The 14,378-nt window shown below is 45.0% G+C and overlaps 1 protein-coding gene across 6 annotated transcripts in view; it reads left to right on the top strand.

The window, feature by feature from the left end:
* The first annotated feature begins 6,887 nt into the window (after positions 1–6,887).
* The window catches only part of LOC132393395 (NXPE family member 3-like), a 33,395-nt gene continuing 25,904 nt past the window's right edge, over positions 6,888–14,378 (top strand). For 3 of the 6 annotated variants that reach the window (XM_059968544.1, XM_059968549.1, XM_059968546.1), the window contains exon 1: positions 7,187–7,555. The gene's annotated coding sequence lies outside the window, so the exon portion shown is untranslated. Of the gene's footprint in view, positions 7,010–7,186; positions 7,556–14,378 lie in introns of those variants that run through there. The other 3 variants (XM_059968547.1, XM_059968548.1, XM_059968545.1) reach the window with 2 other exon arrangements.

The raw sequence follows: 14,378 nt of genomic DNA, 5'->3' as shown, positions 1-14,378 counted from the left end.
GCTTCTGAAAACTCCAGTTTCAACAACAGGAAACCCTCATGAGGCGAATCATCAGCTCTAAGCCTCAGATTTCAAGGGGACTGATAGAAGTCAATGGTAAATGATGCACAGCAACTCTGGCAGAGTGTGCAAGACATTTCTTCCTACAAAGCGAAACCCAGTAGCATGAATGGCAGCGATGCTTCACTACCAGATGAACTCAACACCTTCTATGCCCACTTTGAAAGGGAGAACATAACTACAGCTATGAAGATCCCTGCTGCACCTGAGGACCCTGTGATTTCTGTCTCAGAGGCCGACGTTAGACTGTCTTTAAAGAGAGTGAGCACTCGCAAGGTAGAAAGTCCTGTTGGAGTACCTGGTAAGGCTCTGAAAACCTGTGCCAACCAATTAGCGGGAGTATTCAAGGCCATTTTCAACCTCTCACTGTTACGGGCAGAAGTTCCCACTTGCTTCAAAAAGGCAACAATTATACCAGTGCCTAAGAAGAATAATGTGGGCTGCCAAAATGATTATCACCCAGTAGCATTCATATTGACAGTGATGACAGTGAAGCCAATGAAATGCAATTAGCAGCTAATCAGAAGTGCAAAAGAATAGTGTTATTTACAAAATATCTGCAAATAAAAAGTAAGTACTACAGCACAGAGATATAAAAGTACTGAGACAGTACAATATGGGTGCAATACTGCTTAGCACTGTGATGTGAGGGTCAGCAGGGTCACAGCCTCAGGGAAGAAGCTCTTCCTGTGTCTGCTGGTGCGGGAGCGGAGGCTCCTGTAGTGCCTACCTAATCGGAGGAGGCTAAAAAAGTCCATGGTTCGGGTGAGATGCATCCTTGATAATGCTTTTTGCCCTGCCCAGGCAGTGTTATTTGCTTACTTTTATTGTTTTCATGATTTTATCCCCCCCCTGCACATCCTGGAAAGGTGTAATAATAGTTGTCGTGATGGGAGATTTTAATTTCCCAGATACCGACTGGCATCTCCCAAGAGCAAGGGGTTTAGATGGAGTGAAGTTTATTAGGTGTGTTCAGGGAGGTTCCCTGACACAGTATGTAGATAAGCCTACAAGAGGAGAGACTGTACTTGATCTGATATTGGGAAATGAACCTGGTCAGGTGTCGGATCTCTCAGAAATAGCAGAGGTACTTAATGAATACTTTGCTTCAGTCAAATCTCAAGGTTGTATACAGTATACGGAACTTTATAATAAATGTACTTCAAACTTTGAACTATTCCTTTTATTAACCAGGGCCTCAATACCTTTTGAAAGGCAAGGGTTCTCTAAACCCCTTACCTTACCTTTTATTCTGACAGGAACATACACATTCAGTATTCTCAAAATTTCACTTTTTAAGTGCTCTGACTTACCAAGTGCACCTTTGCCAGAAAATAACCTGTCCCAATCCACACTTGCCAGATCCTTTCTGATACCATCAAAAGTGGCCTTTCTCCAATTTAGAACTTCAGCCTGGGTAACAGGCCTATCTTTCTCCATTCCAGAGGCCCAGTCAGCGGTGACTGAGATGAGGTTACTCGCAGGTCAGAGATGCTTGTATAAAAGGAGAGCTTCACAGGCGTTCAGACTTTCTGGAGGCCCAGTTAATGGTGGGAACAGAGCACTGTGAATTAAATGAAAGAGCAGAAAGGACAAGCAGGGTGGCTACTGTTGAGTGAGCCAGCAGTGAGAGTAGGAGCATCAGGCTTTGATGAGAAGAGGCTGAGGCCAAAGAAACACGTAAGAAGGGTAGGTTTTTCCTTTCGTTGTTGCTAATTTGGTTGGTTGCCCATTGTACAGTGCAGAACAGGATGGCAGACATGGCAGTGGAATGCTCCTCCTGTAGGATGTGGGAATTCATGGAACCTGATGACTACACCTGCGGGAAGTGCAGCCAACTCCAGTTCCTGAAAGACCGCATTAAGGAGCTGGATGAACTAAAGATCATCCGGGAGGCAGAGCAATGGTTAGATATGACTTTTGAGCAGGTGGTTATACACAGAGAGCAGATGGGTGAACACCAAGAGAGGTAAAGGGAGAAAGAAGTCAGTGCAGGGTCCCCCTGTGGCCATTCTCCTCAGCAACAGGTATACCCCTTTGGATCCTGATGAGGGGGTGACCTATCTGGACAAGGCAGCAGCAGCCAGACCAATAGTACTGTGGTTGGCTTTGAGCCTCAGAATGGGAGGGTGAAGTCAGGCGGAGCTGTAGTCATAGGGGACTTGATAGTTAAGGGGACAGATAGGAGATTCTGCAGCAGGAAAGAGATGCCAGGAAAGTGTGTTGCCTCCCACTGCTAAGGTCCAGGATGTCTCTGACCAGTTGCAGAATACCCTTGAGGGAGAGGGGGAGCAGCTGGAGCTTGTGGTATATGTTGGTACCAACAACATAGGCAAACGAGAGGTAGAGATCCTGCACAGTAAGTTTAGGGAGTTAGGAAGGAGGCTGAAGAGTAGGTTACTCCTGGTGCCTCGAACTGGGGAAGATCAGAACAGGAAGGTAGTGCATACGAATCAGTGGCAGGGAATCAGTGGAGATGGTTCAGGGGCAGGGTTTCAAGTTCTTGGATCATTGGAACTTTTTCTGGGGAAGGGGAGACCTGTACAAGTGGGACAGGTTGCATCTGAATTGGAGTGGAACCAATATCCTGGGAGGGAGGTTTGCTAATATTATTGGGGAGGGTTTAAATTATATTTGCTTGGGGGTGGGAACCAAAGAGGCAGAAGATGGAGTAGTTGGTGCACAAGTAGAGACAGCTTGTGGGGAGTTTATGAGGAAGGATAGGCAGATGATAGTGCAAAGATGCACTCTGCCAGGTGGTTTGAGATGTGTCTATTTTAATGTAAGGAGTATCATAAACAAGGTATCATAATCAATACGTGGAACTATGATGTTGTGGCCATTACAGAGACTTGGGTGTCTCAGGGGCAGGAATGGCTGCTGAGTGTGCCAGGCTTTAGATGTTTCATAAAGAACAGGGAGGGAGGCAAAAGAGATGGGGGAGTGGAATTGTTAATCAGGGATAGTGTCATGGCTGCAGAGAAAGAGGAATTTGTGGAAGAATTGTCTACTGAGTTAGTGTGGGTGGAAGTCGTCAACAGGAAGGGGGCAATAACTCCACTGGTAGTTTTATAGACCCTCCCCCAATAGTAATAGAGACATCGAGGAGCAACTAGGGGGGTGGATTCTGGAATGTTGCAATAATAACAGGGTTGTTGTGATGGGTGACTTTAACTTTCCTAATATTGACTGGCATCTCCTTAGAGCAAGGGGTTTAGATGGTGTGGAGTTGGTTAGGTGTGTTCAGGAGTTTCCTCACACAATATATAGATAAGCCAACTAGAGGACAGGCTGTACTTGATCTGATATTGGGAAATTAACCTGGTCAGGTGTCAGATCTCTTGGTGGGAGAACATTTTGGAAGTAGTGATCACAACGCTATCTCCTTTACCATAACGCTGGAGAGGGATAGGAGCAGACAAATTGGGAAAACATTTAATTGGGGTAGGGGGAAATCTGATGCTATTAGGCAGAAACTTGGGAGCAGACGTTCTCAGGGAAATGCATGGCAGAAATGTGGCAAATGCTGTTCTGCAGAGATGTGTTCCATTGAGGCAGGGAAAGTATGGTATGATAAAAGAACCATGGTGTGTAAAGGTTGTAGAAAATCTAGTTAAGAAAAGCTCATGAAAGGTTCAAGAAAGTAGGCACTGTTAGAACTCTAGGAAATTACAAGTTTGCCAGAAAGGAGCTTAAGAATGAAATTAGGAGAGCTAGAAGGGACATGAGAAGGCCTTGCAAACAGGATTAAAGAAAACCCAGCATTGTTCTACCAGGATTTTGTGTGTGTTGTTGTTTAAAGAAAACCCGAAGCCCTTCTACTAGTCTGTGAGGAGCAAGAGGATGAGCTGGGTGAGAATAGGACCAATCACGAGTGAGAGTGGAAGCATGTGCATGGAGCAGGAGGAGGTAGCGGAGATACTTAATGAATACTTTGCTTCAGTATTCACCAGTGAAAAGGACCTCGGCAATTGTGGAGATGACTTGCAGTGGACTGAAACACTTGAGCGTACAGACATTAAGAAAGAGGATGTGCTGGATCTTTTGAAAGGTATTAAGTAAGTCACTGGGATCAGACGAGATATACCTCAGGCTACTGTGTGAAACAAGGTAGGAGATTGCTGAGCCTCTGGTGATGATCTTTGTGTCAACAATAGGGATGGGAGAAGTACCAGAGTATAGGAGGATTGCAAATGTTGTTTCCTTGCTGAAGAAAGGGAGTAGAGATAACCCAGGAAATTATAGACCAGTGAGTCTCATGAGCATGAGTGGAACAGTGAGTGGACAAGTTATTGATGAGCATTTGGAGAGACATAATATGAGTAGGGACTGTTAGTATGGCTTTGTCAAGGGCAGGTCATGCTTTATGACCTTTATTGGGTTCTTTGAGGACATAACAAAACACATTCATGATGATGGTAGAGCAGTGAATGTATGGATTTCAGTAAGACGTTTGATAAGGTTCCCCATGCAAGGCTCATTCAGAAAGTCGACACGTGGGATCCAAGGAGACCTTGCTTTGTGGATCTAGAATTGGCTTTCCCACAGAAGGCAAAGGGTGGTTGTAGATGGCTTGTATTCTGCAAGGAGGACAGTGACCAATGGTGATCTGCAGGGATCTGTTCCTCTTTGTGATTTTTATGAATAACCTGGATGAGGAAGTAGAAGGGTGCATTAGTAAGTTTGCTGATGACACAAAAGTTGGGGGTGTTGTGGATAGTCAGAGGTCACAGTGGGACATCGATAGGATGCAGAACTGGGCTGAGAAGTGGCAGATAGAGTTCAATCCAGGTAAGTGTTAAGTAGTTAATTTCAGTAGGTCAAACTTGAAGCCAGAATATAATATTAGTGATAAGACTCTTGGCAGTGTGGAGGATCAGTGAGATCTGTGGTCCATGTCCAGAGGACACTCAAAGCTGCTGCACAGGTTGACTGTGTTGTTAAGAAGGTGTATGGTATGTTGGCCTTCATCAACTGTGAGATTGAGTTCAAGAACTGTGAGGTAATGTTAAAGCTACATAAGACCTTAGTTAGACCCCAGTTGGATAACTGTATTCAGTTTTGGTCACCTCACTACAGGAAGGATGTGGATACTGTAGAGAGTGCAGAGGAGATTTACAAGGATGTTGCCTGGATTGGAGAGCATGCCTTATGAGAATAGATTGAATGAACTTGTTCTTTTTCCTTGGAGTGACGGAGGATGAGACGTGACCTGACTGAAGTGTATAAGATGATGGGAGGCATTAGTCGTGTGGATAGTCAGACTTTTCCCCAGGGCAGAAATGGCTAACATGAGGGGGCATAGTTTTAAAGTGCTTGGAAGTAGATACAAGTGGGATGTCAGGGGTAAGTTTTTCACACAGAGAGTGATGGGTGCTTGGAATATGCTGCCTGTGTTAGTGGTAGAGGTGAATATAATAGGGCCTTTTATAAGACTCTTAGATAGGTACATGGAGCTTACAAAAATAAAGGGCAATGCAGTAGAGAAATTCTGGGCAGTTTCTAGAGTAGGTTACATAGTTGGCACAATATTATGGGCTGAAGAGTCTGTAATGTGCTGTAGATTTCTAAGTTATTGTTCCCCTACACCAAGTTCTGTCACTGGCCTTTCTGAATGACCTTATTCTGCTCTTATTCCTACGCCTTATGGTCTTTGATGTTTTTTTTTAATTGAGAAGTCTCCCAGGATCTTGTTTACTTAATGTATATATAGAAGTGCAACTTCTCTCTTCTAATTTCAAGCTGACTGGAGCCTAGACCCTCCAACCATGCCTCACTCCAGGTGTTAAGACAAGTACAGCCGTACTTTGTTTCCAACACATTCAATCCTTTCTGTGCTCCAGAAACCAATGGTCAAACACTTGCTCCTCATTTCCTCTGTCCTAGTAATTCTGCACTGTTTATTTAGTTTTGCTGAAATTCCCATATTTTGTCTTATTTGCTAAGTGTGGTGCTTGGGCATCTTTAGTCTCCTGGCATCACTTTCGTCTTTTTCTATCTGTACTCACTTCCACCTTTCTATGTTAAGTAATCCTTGCTGTTATCTACATATTAATTTCCCAGCCAACGTCAAAGTAGATACACCACAGGATCACTGCCAATACATCTGCTTGCATTGGTTTCAAACGATGATTCAGTAATGTATTCTGGCTCCCTCTTACCTCTTCTCCTCACCAGCCTCTGGTACCCCTCCTCCTTCTCTCACGGTCCACTCTCCTCTCCTAGAGTTCCTCTCTTCAGCCCTTTTGCCTTTTCCACCTATCACCCCCAGCACCTCACTTCACCCCCCTTTCTCACGCACCCAACTTTTGCCCTCACTCTCACTTTCTAGCTTGTACTTCTTCCCTTCCCCCACCTTCTTACCCCAATTTTCCAGTCCTGATGGAGGGTCTCGAACCGAAACGTCAACTCTATTATGCTTTCCATGGATGCTGCCCGACCTGCCGAGTCTCTCCCGCCCCCCCCCCCCCCCGGCACTTCTGCATTATGTCACCGACATTTAATATTTCATTGCTTTTGCCACAAACCTGCCCGTTTTAATATACGCTGTCCTCCAGAAGGTCGCTACTGTTTTTCTATTTACTATCGGCCAATAACCGGAACGCAATCTTCAACGCTGCATATGCATTATTTACAAATCACGTTTGGTGGAGCGGCTATTCGGATTACGAAACTGCAAGAATAGCCGCTGATCTAATAATAATGATGACGTTGACCTTGGAATTTCACACCTTACAATGTACGTAGAGTAATGAATGCAAAATGCGTTGCTGTTATTCAATAACATTTTTTTATCAATCACAACTGGTTGAATTCCTAGCGCTGCTGTCGCTCGCACAAATCGCGTATGCGCAGGAACCGATGCGCCGCGTGATCGTCACCGCAGTCTTCTGCAGCAGGCTGGAGACTGTTGCTGTTTTCTCCCGTTAGCACTGCGAATGCCCCGCTGGTAAACCAACATCTCGGGATGCGTCTTTTACGTGGCCGTCGTTTAGATTTTTCTTTTGCAGTCGACAATTCATCAAATGTGGAGATTAGATAAAAAAATATTTCAGACTCAAGGGCTCACTGTGCGGAGAGGATTTGCATGGGTGGAGGGGGGGGGGGCTCTGTCTAACATCCGTCTGATTGGAGGCCACATTGTCAATCATTCAGTTGGCAGCCGGGCCGGTTTTACTGGTTCAGCTCCTCTCTCCGTGGGATTGGATGGTTCCGCAGTAATTGGAGGATTGAAAACCCAGCACTAGCAGCTTTGGGGGGGGGGGATCACAGTCAGTGAGTGCATTGCTCTGTGGACTCGGTGATGGGAGAAGCTTTTGTTAAGATAAAGGCTTTCTGTTATTCTCTGGTAATTCCGCTGCCTTTTGAATTACTTTCTTTCCTACCCGTGGGATTCATAGTTATGAGGCACAGCCAACAGATTCTGGTCCTAAAGTGATTGACCAGGTGGAGTCCAAAGTGCTATTTTTGGGCGAAAGCAAGAGCTGGATTTCTGGTATGTATCGTACGTATTTAGATGACTAATTTCCATGTATGAATTGTTGATGACCTTTCGGTGTTTTAAACCTGCACATAATTTATAATGTATCTGAAAGATTTAGCCACCCCAAGTTGGGTTTTAAGGGTAATTTATTTCTAGCGCCGATTGGTCTTTTCTGGAATATTTGTAACTGGCTTCCCTGTGTACACGAGAGCCCAAACTTAATCCGTTGTAGTAATCGTTGTTCAGTGCTGGCTACTTTCCTGATGTTTAAATCGTCACCATTGGGTACGTCTAAACTGCTGTCTTCGTTTTCTATTATTTGTTCAGTAACGTTTTCCTTAGCGAGGAGACTCGGGAAACGGAGCAAATCTCTTTGCTCTCTTGCTGGTCGGTCGTATTTGATCCTCTACGCACCATAAGTACTTGCTTCCACTAACCTAAAATCTGCCACCCTGCCCCATCTTGTCTCGTCTGTAGTTGAACTTCTCATCCACCACTTTGTTAGCATGGTGGCTTCCTTGATACATTGCGAGTGGACGTGCAATTACAAACTCCGCTTGTGACTTGTACTCCGCTGTTTTCCCTGTCTCCGGCGATTTCTCCTGCCTAAACTATGTTTTGATCTTTGAAGTGTGAGTAAATGAAGGACTCTCGTCAGTAAAGCACTCAAGGTGAAATCCGGACTGCGTAGTAGAGGATCAAATACGACCAGCAAGAGATCAAAGAGATTTGGTCCATTTCCCAAGTCTCCTCGCTAAGGAAAACGTTACTGAATAAATAACAGAAATTCAGGGGAGTAAATGAAGGTTGAGCTACCAACCCCCGCCCCCGAGTCCGGATTTCACCTGATTGTTTTAATGTGCAGAACCCTATCGGTTGCTCTTGAACGTGCACTGAGTCACGGGGGAAAAGAGAAGGCTGAACTGACCCCCTCCCCACCTCTGAGTCCGGATTTCACCTTGATTGCTTTACTGACGAGAGCCCTATCGATCTATGCTTCGAATAAACGTCTTGGCTGTGTCTCCATTGCCCTCCAGGTTCCGCAATTCCACACATTCCTCATTCTGCATGGATACATCTCTTCCAAAACACGCCACCTTGTATTCTGAATTTCTGCTCCAAGGTTATAGGCTTGTCGTTTAGAGGCAAATATCTTCTCACCCCCCCCCCTCCCCACATTTAGTCTGCTGGGCTTTTTAACAACCATAACATTTCATTGAGATCTCCCATTACGTTTTCAAAGCTCTAGAGAACAGTCCCAGTTAATTAGTCGCTTCTTGTATGGCAAAACCTTTACCTTTATGGCAAGTAAACGTTTGTTAAGGAGTCTAGTGATGTAAATAGAATTCTAGATGTGATTTACAACCAAGGTCCAATACCAGTGAAATAATACTCCTCTAGTCCTGCCTTCGAATTACTCCATTAAAAAAGTCTTGCATTAGGCTTGCGCACCTGTGGACTTGTGTACAACACCTGGGATTTTTGAAGGTCAACACCGCAAAACCTCTTAGCGTTTAACAAATCCTGTTCTCTGTTATGTAACTCAAAGTGGATATCCTCACACTTCTGTATTCTATTCCATTTGCCAAGTTTTGCCTTCTCAGCTTGCTCCCTCTGTACCCGGAGCCTGGGCTTCTTAACAGTAAAGTCACAGTCAGTCAATGTGGACAGCCGTGTCTCCCATCCCATTACGCTGAGCACTCACTGGCACCCTCCCAAAGCTGTGTGCTCAGCCCACTGCTCTTCTCACTGCTGACCCACGACTTTGTTGCAGGATTCAGCTCAAACCGGGTTGTAAAGTTGGCAGATGCCATGACAGTGGTTGGCCTTATCAAGAACAATGATGAGTCAGAGTAGAGAGAGGAAGTAGAGCAGCTGTTGGACTAGTGTGAGAACTAGTGTCAGAACATGTAGAAGACCAGGGAAATGATTGTGGACTTTAAGAAGGTGCAGATGAACTATTCCCCTCTGCACATTCATGGCTCCTCCATAGAGAGACTGAAGTGCACCAAGTTCCTGGGAATTCACATTATGGATGACCTCACTAGGTCCCTTAATATCACCTATGTGAGCACGAAGGCACAGGAATGCCTCCACTTCCAGAGGAGATTGATACAAGTAAGGCACTCCCCCATCACCCCCACCCTAACTGAATTCTACAGGAGCACCATTGAGAGCGTCCTGTTCTTATCTCCATCTGGTATGGGAGCAGCCGAGCATCGAATCAGAAGTCCCTGCAAAGGACTGTGAGAACAGCTGAGAGGATCATAGGGGTCTCCCTAACATCTATCAGGGACATTTATCAGGAGTGCTGCATATTCAGGGCCCTTATTTTTATTAAGGACCCCACCCACCCATCCAGCATCCTCTTTGACTTTCTACCATCAGGAAGGAGAGTCTTAATGTATTAAAACAAGAACGGTTAGGGTGGGGAACAGTTTCTTCTTACAGGTCATTAGGCTTCTGAACTCCCCGCCACTTTGCATTTAAAATGTCATTGGTTAATTTGTTCTGCACCCTACAAAATCTGTGCTCTTCACTGTGTTAATTTATGCATAATTCATTTGTAGATTTAATTCTTACTTTCCCATGTTATTGTGTGTTGTATGTATGTTATGTGTATTACTGTGCTTTACACCCTGGTCCAGAGAAACATCTCATTTGATGGTATACATGTATATAGTTAAATGGCAATAAACTTTATTTGCAGCTTCTTGAAACTTAAAACATACCTGGCATTATTTCAATGTCATCAGCACAGATGGAAATTGGAGATTTGACACCCTCTATTTTTATGTGTTTAAATATTCAGTATGGCAATAGGCTCTTCCAGCCCAATGAGATTGAGACACCCAGTTACACTCGTGGCCAATTAACCTAGTAACCCGAATGTCTTTGAAATGTGGGAGGAAAGTGAAACATCGGGAGGAAATCCATGTGGTCAGAGGGAAAATGTACATTACAGACAGCACTGTAATAACATTACACTAATTGCTACTCAGCTGTGCTGCCCGTATTTTGAATTAGATTGTAAAAAGTGGGCACCATCACTTGTGTTGCTCAATTAGGCACCACCTGTCAATATTGGAACAGTTTCTTGTTCCTGTTCTTGATGCGTTATTTTTGTCTGATTATCAGTTCTCAGTCTTGTCCCTAATTTCATTTTGCTGATATTTTGTGTGGGATTTGTGTAATTAATGCCTTTTGAAAGTCCAAGAGCACCAGATCCGCTTGCTTCCCACATAATGAATCCTCAAAGAACCACAACATGGAACAGTGCTGTACAGGCCCTTCAGCTCATGACGTTGTTCCAACCCTTAACCTAGTGCAAGATCAACTTAACCCTTCCCACCCAGATAGCCCTCCATTTCCTATGATGTATACATATGTGTGTATATATATATATATAATTAAGAGTCTCTTAAATGTCCCTAATGTATCTGCCTCTACCAGTACCCTCACCAGTGTGTTCCATGCACCCACCACTCTCTGTGTAATAAAGGAAACTGACATCCTTCACTGATATCCCTGACATCCCCCATATATTTTCTTCCAGTTACCTTGAAAGCATATTCTTTCTTATTATCCATTGTTACCTTGGCACTGCCTGTCAACTTGATCAATATCTTTTATCTTGTAAACATCTCTCATCCTCCTTTTCTCCAAAGAGAAAATCCCTTGCTTGCTCAACCTCTCCTCTTAGGACATGCTGTCCAAAGCAGGCAGCATCCTGAGGAAACAGATTTTTCATGTCTGGAAAGCCACCATCTTGGCTCATGGAAGAACCATGTAAATACGCCATAGGAACTTAAGGAGTTGGTCAAACAGCCCCAGGGTGTTCAGTGACATCATGGCTGTTCTTTTCCTGTGATGCCATTTTCCAGCATTATACTCAAATTGCTTTATTCCTCTAATAATTAGAAATCTGTGATCTATGTTTTAAATATTATTAGGGCGGAATTAGGCCATTTGGCCTGTCGAGTCAGCTCCACCATCATCATGGCTGATCCAATTTTCCTCTCAGCCGCAATCTCCTGCATTCCCTACGTGTCCCTTCATGCCCTGACCAATCAAGAATCTTTCAACCTCTGCCTTAAATATACTGTACGTGAAGACTCGGCCTTCACAGCTGCTTGTGGTAAAGAATTCTGCAGATTCACCACTCTCTGGCTACAGAAGTTCTTCCACTTATCCAGATGTCCCTTTATTCTGAGGCTGTGTCCTCTGGGCTTAGACTTTCCCACTATAGGAAACATCCTCTCCATATCCACTCTATGAAGCCTTTCACCATTCGATAGGTTTCAATGAGGTCACCCCTCATTCCTTTGAATTCTAGTTAATCCGGGCCCAGAGCCATTAAACACTCTTCATATGATAAGCCGTTCAATCCTGGAATCATTTTAGAGGACCTCCCTTGAACTCTTTCCAGTTTCAGCACATCCTTTCTAAGATAAGGGGCCCAAACCTGCTCACAATACTCCAACTGAGGCATCCACAGTGGTTTATGAAGTCCCAACATTACATCCTTGATTTTATACTCTTGTCCTCTTGAAATGAATGCTAACATCTCATCTGTCTTCATCACCACAGACTCAAATTGCCAATTAACCTTCAGGGAATCCCGCACAAGAACTCCCAAGTCCCTATGTGCCTCAGTTTTTTGTATTTCCTCTCCATTTAGAAAATAGTCAACTCTTTCATTTCTTCTTCCAATATTCTCAATGATTGAGTCTCCACAGTCATTCTGGAAAAGACACATGATTAATTCCAGATTAATCAAGTGAACATTACTTTTCGTAAATCCACCTGGGTAGAAATCCAATCTTTGAGGTTCTAATAAGTGAATCAGCTGGTGAGGTGTTTTGGGACATCCAGAAGGTGTGACACAAGGGATGGATGACCTTTGGATTAGGTGGTTATACCTAGTTGGTGTCACAAGGATTAGTGTTGAGGTCCCAGCTGTTCAGAATCTGCCTCAATAAATTGGTTGAGCAAATCAAAGTTTGCTGAGGATCTAAAAGCTTGTTGGCAACTGTGTATGAGTTCTAAGAACTTTCTACAGAGGCACAATTGAGAGCATCCTGACTGGCTGCATCACTGCCTGGTATGGTAACTGTACTTCTCTCAATCGCAGGACTCTGTAGAGTAGTGGTCACCAATCATTTTAAGCCCAAGATCCCCTACCTCGGCCTTAGTAAAAGGCAAGATCGACCCCACATCAGTTAGTTACATGCATGCGCACCAGGGCAGAAAAGACCGGAAGTGAAACCCCACAACCCGGAAGTAGACCACCTTTTTTTTTGCAGCGCGGAGCGGTTTAATATCGTAATATTCTTGTGGGCCAGTCAGGGGGTGGGGGGGGGGGGTGTTTAACACAATCGGAATACAGTGTTATGAATGTATCACAGCTCTGAGGGGCCGAAGGGTGTGGGGTAGCCCCCTCCTTTGTGAGGATCGCAGGATCGCTATTGATTTGGGTCAGGAGACCCAGGAAATGAGAGAGAGACCTGTGGAATGTCTTGACTCCCCTGGCGATATAAAGCTACGGGAAATGGCCATTGTCTCTTGGAGACGGACTTGTGTATTACAAAACTGTGCTACGTGGAAGCCCTCAGGCAAAGTGGACTGGTTGAGGGAGGGATTGCATCATCCCAACCTGATTGACATCAGAGACCCTGCGAGTCAGGATAAAAGAGGGTCTGTGGGAACAGCCCCTCAGACGCACCAGAAGAAACGCTGGCGATTCCGTAACAGCAAAAGCCAGTGGGAAGGCCACGTGCGTCCGTTTCCATTTGCCCCAGTATCAGTGTGCCTTGACCATGGAAGAATGGTTTTTAGCTAACAACAGGGAAACCAACGCCTCTCGAAGGGTTGACATCATAAAAGGACTGGGCAAGTTTTAACCCATCTTTCTCTCAAACCAAAACGCTGCAGTTTGAACGAACTAACAGTGACTTTTATATTTCCATCGGACAATACATTACCCCCTAGACAACGATAGAGCTATTTCTTACTGATTATTATTATACCCGCGCTTTTAGATTTAGTATTGACGACGTATATTATCTGTAAGTTTGCATTGATATTATTTTGTGTATTTTTATCAATAAATACTGTTAAAAATAGTACCATCAGACTTCAATGGACCTCTCTATCTTTGCTGGTAAGTGACCCAGTTACGGGGTTCGTAACAACAGCGATACTCGAAACAGGTTCCTTATGTCTAATCTATTCTAGTTTTCGCGGCTCTCGGCTTCTGTCCCGCTTGCTCATGTTTTTTCCACTGAGAAAACTCAGCGGGTTCGTCTTTAAGTGCTGGGTGCTTGGACTCAGGGTACTGACGCAGTTTTGAGACATTGCCTCATTAGACAGCCTCCGAGCCTGAACTCAGCCTCCCGCCCCCCCCCCCCCCCCCCCGCCGCCAGATGCCTTGGCCAGGTGCGGCTGGTCGTGAGTGGGGTGAGAAGACCAGTTCAGGGCGGGAGGTCCCTGCTCCGGGGCTGCGGCAGTCACAGCCCGCAGAGCACGGCCGACCGAGTGGGGAGTACGATAGAGTGCCCGCCCGCCCTCCGTTGTAGGATCTATTGGCCGACAAATGTTTGTTTCAGTAGATCGCAGCGTGGTAGCTGCTCTGATACTTACGAAATGCTGAGTCTGAATTAGGTCATCTGCGAATATTTCAGCACTGGATTCCCCACAAACATTCGGTGTGCTAAACAGGTTCAGAGGCAGCGCTGCAGGCCAGTAGTGACGGCACTTCACAACAGCTGCCCGAGGCCAACCGGTGATCCCTGGCACGAGGGTATCACTGCGTTTAGTCGCCTGATGACCTCGT

Source organism: Hypanus sabinus, chromosome 4 (genome assembly GCF_030144855.1).
Source record: "Hypanus sabinus isolate sHypSab1 chromosome 4, sHypSab1.hap1, whole genome shotgun sequence".
NCBI classification, from domain to species: domain Eukaryota; kingdom Metazoa; phylum Chordata; class Chondrichthyes; order Myliobatiformes; family Dasyatidae; genus Hypanus; species Hypanus sabinus.
This window is presented reverse-complemented; position numbering and strand designations above follow the sequence as displayed.